Source organism: Diplotaxodon limnothrissa, linkage group LG9, assembly GCF_057381915.1.
Source record: "Diplotaxodon limnothrissa isolate DT_005_m linkage group LG9, D_limnothrissa_male_GT1.1, whole genome shotgun sequence".
In the NCBI taxonomy this organism is placed as follows: Eukaryota; Metazoa; Chordata; class Actinopteri; order Cichliformes; family Cichlidae; genus Diplotaxodon; species Diplotaxodon limnothrissa.
This window is the reverse complement of record NC_140604.1, coordinates 7,992,040-7,996,662: the sequence shown is the minus strand read 5'-3', so window position 1 is coordinate 7,996,662 and position 4,623 is coordinate 7,992,040. Positions and strand designations below refer to the sequence as shown.

General features: G+C 38.4%; 2 non-coding genes across 2 annotated transcripts; both read left to right on the top strand.

The window, feature by feature from the left end:
- Positions 1 to 1,062: 1,062 nt before the first annotated feature.
- On the top strand, positions 1,063 to 1,134 carry trnaa-ugc (transfer RNA alanine (anticodon UGC)). The gene has a single exon. It is a non-coding gene; the product is annotated as a tRNA-Ala (tRNA).
- Positions 1,135 to 2,245: 1,111 nt separating this feature from the next.
- trnag-ucc (transfer RNA glycine (anticodon UCC)) lies at positions 2,246 to 2,317 on the top strand. The gene has a single exon. It is a non-coding gene; the product is annotated as a tRNA-Gly (tRNA).
- Positions 2,318 to 4,623: the final 2,306 nt, after the last annotated feature.

Below are 4,623 nucleotides of genomic sequence, written 5' to 3'. Positions count from 1 at the left end.
ACAAACACACTTATATGTGTGCTCTACATCAGCTCTAAAACGATCTTACACCAACATATAAATACTTGCATTATAGATTTTTGTAATGTCTAAATGCACAGAGCCACACAAAGAGGGTGCATGCTGTTCATTAGAAATACTGCAGGTTGGATTCACATTGCCTCTGCAAGAATCAAAGCCAATATTGCCATCTTGTGGAGAAAGCCCCATACAACACATTAAAATAGTTTAGAGATACCAAGTACATATGCTGTCATTTTTAAACAATAAATGTTTAAAATCTAGTTTGGCTTTACAGTTGAAAATAAAGTAATTTAGATTGTTCTTCTAAAAAAAGAGTTTAATTTCATACCCACAGTTGGTTCATCAAAACATTTCGCGGTAGCCTGTGTTAAATAAAAACACTGCCACATGTTTTATCTGGTCATTGTGCTTATTAGAAACTGTATATATTGAAAGCTGGCTTTTAAACAAGCATGAAATGATTACATTAAAAAAAAACATCTCTTTAGTCCCAAACTGAAGGCGACAATCCGACACATTCAGACGTAGTAGTAGATGGAATTATTGAAATTATTATTTTATTGATAAGTACTCTATGTCTAATTTGGTTGTATTACAACTTTCTATGTTGTAAGTTATATTGGTTGCGCAGCCGTTAAGTATCAAATCTGTACCAACACTCTCCACATTATATCAAACAGTTGCATGTTTAGAAATGGAGCTGTTAGACAGAAAAACATCTACTGGTTTTCCAATATATTAGTAATTGTCTTTAATCATACTTTAGACCAACCTGTTTTACTTCTCCTTTCATTTGTGCTTTGGCTTGGGGAAATTGTTTCTTGATAAATTATAAATTCACTTTCACAATATTGTGAATTATAGCAACATCATCTTCTGTACAGTAAGTTCAGATTGTTATGATGATGATACCCAGCTCTACCTGTCTACCAAACTTACAACCATTAGTAAGGAAATTACAGGAAATCAATTTTCAATTGTCGCGCAATCTTCTCAAATTACACCGTCTGAGCCGAGTTGCCGAAAGCGGCAGGTCGAGGGGATGTAGCTCAGTGGTAGAGCGCATGCTTTGCATGTATGAGGCCCCGGGTTCAATCCCCGGCATCTCCATTTTCTTTGCCTGCAGTCCAGCGCACTGCTGCTCGAACTCCGAGCTTTCCTAAATGACACAAAAGATGGGTAGGGGAGAATATACGTCATGACACTAATCCCCTTAACAGCGTGACGCTGGTTGTCCTCCGTGTTGAAAGAGCAATGTCTCATTGGAGAAACCAAACAGCCACTTCATAAACGCAAGGCACGACATAGAAGAGCCACCTCAACAGGACAAGACTCAGCTGTACATCTGTATCTGAAGACCAAAGGTCGCTCTTTTGTAAATGCCAGTGTCTACGATTTGGACAGAGAAGACAGATGGTTTGAAAAAGGAGGGAAAGAAGCCACCTATGTCCACTGTGAACGACCATCTTTGAACAGAGGCGGTGGCTTTCCACACCAAGTGTCTGCCACCAATAATCCAGTTTTGAGATCCCTTCCCAGGCGCCTGAACGCCCATTCAAATCTTTGGTCATTTGACCTCAGTCATATGACAGAGCTAGGCAAGGTCTTCACCCGAAACCACTGTTGATAATGACCCACACCCGTCCACGGTTTCTCGGATGAGTGTTGAAACGTCTTCAAGAAACTTAAAGATGTCCCGACGCTTTTGTTTCCAGGCTCATTAAACAATGTGCTTAAGTCGGACTACAAAATGCGCATCTTAAACTCACCACTATGTGTTCTAACCCTGTTGAAACCCTGTTTTATGAAGGCAATTTAAACGAGAACAGCATGTGAAAAATACCATTTCATTACAAAGGTTTGAATTCTTAAGCAAAAGGAACATTTAGCGCCACATTTATGATCAGATTCATTTCTGCAGCATCGCAAAGACTTCTTTTGACGTTAAAAAGCTGCTAGACTTCCTGAAAAGACTCAGAGTAAGTTCTGTGTCTGAAAGGCGTGGGGTGTTTAGGATTGTTGTAATTGCAATAAATAAATTCATTACTTGTTCCAGCATATTACCTCCCTAAATCAACTGAACTATAGAGAACGGTAAACACACTTTGATCAGTTAATATAGATCATCAACTTTAAATCTATGTTCTTTATACAACAGCGATTCACTTCGGAGCTCAGAGGTGTTTCGGTCAGTTAGTGTTTGATTTTCAGGACATTCTGTGCGATGGTGGTATAGTGGTTAGCATAGCTGCCTTCCAAGCAGTTGACCCGGGTTCGATTCCCGGCCATCGCAGCGCTGGATCTTTTGTGTCTATCTTTGGCGCAATGTGTTTTGTTTTGTTTTGTTTTGTTTTGTTTTGTTTTGTTTTGTTTTGTTTTGTTTTGTTTTGTTTTGTTTTGTTTTGTTTTGTTTTGTTTTGTTTTGTTTTGTTTTGTTGGGGTGCCTTACTCTAATCTCATCACTGAATCAGTGTTACTGCAGTTAACTAAAACCAAAGTGATAACTAAAAGTAAATGTGAAAAACCGTTACCGTTTTTGAATGTTTTTATGCAGACTTTGAACGTCTACAAGCCTGTGAGTCTGTGTCTTGCCTCTGACATTATGCCCTCCATTCAAGAATAATTAATAAAGACAAAAATTGAAACTAAACTAAAACTAAACATCTACAAAAAATAGAAATTTTAGAAAATAGAAAACAGACTAAAAACTAAACTGAATTCAAATCAAAAAGTTAAAAGGAAATAAATATAAAAGCTAAGAAGAAAATACAAAACACCCTCTGAATTGTTTTGAAACAATTTAGCTGCTGTCTGTGTTAATCTGTTGGAAAATGTGTGGTTAACCTTCAGTATGAAAATGTATTTATTGATAAATGTCCTGACTTCCAAATAGAGTGAAAGTAGGAGCAAAAATTTTAATGCCAAAAAGTATGCATGATATGATGAGCATCAAGGTGAGGACATCCTGAGCACACTTAACCTCGTATTCCTGACAGCATAGTGCAGTCATAAAACCATGTGTCCAGCAGATGGTCCTCTTACTCTGTTCTGTCTCTGTCTGACTGTCTCGGGTTGCATAGGAAATTTTGTACATATCAATCACTTTGGTTTCAGATTGCCTAATATTTAGTAAGAACATCAGTTTGACAAAATCAAAGAGGATGCTGAACATAAAACCCTGCTAACCCTGCATGCAGTTAAAAAACAAACCGTATTGCAGTAAATAACACACAAGTACCATCTATTTTTCTTTTAATGTAGCCATGCTTTCATATTGTTTATACCAAATTCTGCAATTCTCCAATCGTGTGTTGTGCAAATTTGGTGAAGCCCGTGTGAAATGTAGCTACAGTTTCCCGTTCTTAGGTAACAGGCGTGACATCCAGTGGGGTCTTCTTCTGTCGACATTGTTTGAGGTTCTCAGAGATGCTCTTCTACGCTAACTGTACGGGCAGATCATTTGCATTTCTGTTGCCTTTCACTCAAAGCAGTCTGGCTGTTTGCCTGTGACCTCTGTCATTAACAAGGCAATGCTACATTCAAAGCCACTTAAATCGCCTTTACTGCTGCCATCTGATTAGCTGACTAGATATTTGCATTTAAGCAGCTGAACAGGTTAATATATATTTGAGGTTTTTCTTTAAATAAAAAAATATAATCATCCACTAAAAGCTTTTTGTGTTGACTGTCACATGTATCTATCCATCCATTCGCTTCCGCTTATCCTTTCCAGGGTCGCTGGAGCCTATCCCAGCTGTCATAGGGCGAGAGGCGGGGTACACTCTGGATAGGTCGCCAGTCACACACAAAGACACAGACAACCATTCGTACTCACATTCACTCACAGATTCACACCTATGGGCAATTTAGATTAATCAATTAACCCATCCCCACTAACTGCATGTCTTTGGACTGTGGGAGGAAGCCAGAGTACCCGGGGAGAACATGCAAACTCCACACAGAAAGACCCCGGCCTGATGGTGGAATAGAATTCAGGACCTTCTTGCGGTGCGGCAACAGTGCTAACCACCGTGCCACCGTATTTATTTTAACCGTATATATTTTAGTTATAAAAGCCTAAAGCACATTTAAACAGCAGAATTTGAGCGCTTTAGAGTGCTTTAGAGACAGGCACATTTACATACCAGGTCTCCAAAGATTTCATTTTTAAATCCATAAAAAGCTGAAAGCTGTGTTTTGTGTTGAACTAATAATTATGGAAAGTAAAAGTCACAGTGATTTAAAACATGTTCAGAATTAGCAAATTGATGATGATTCATCTCATAAGTCCTGACACACTGCTCTCCCTTACATAAGCTGCCTTTTATAGGTTAAAGGTGTTGGTATCACTAGCCCCGTATTTACTTGGTATCACATTGAAATTAGCAGTATGGCACAGCACCACTGGCTTGCTTCTTGACGGATATTTCATTACATTAACACAATGCAAACAACCAGAAGCAAAATGTTTCATGCAAAGACTTTTATTTATGAACAGTCTGCAGTACTGTACAACAGCACAAACTTGTCTGTATTTCTGATCATTCTTAATGATCATAGCAAATATAGACAAATACTGTGCCTTCAAAAACAGTTCCC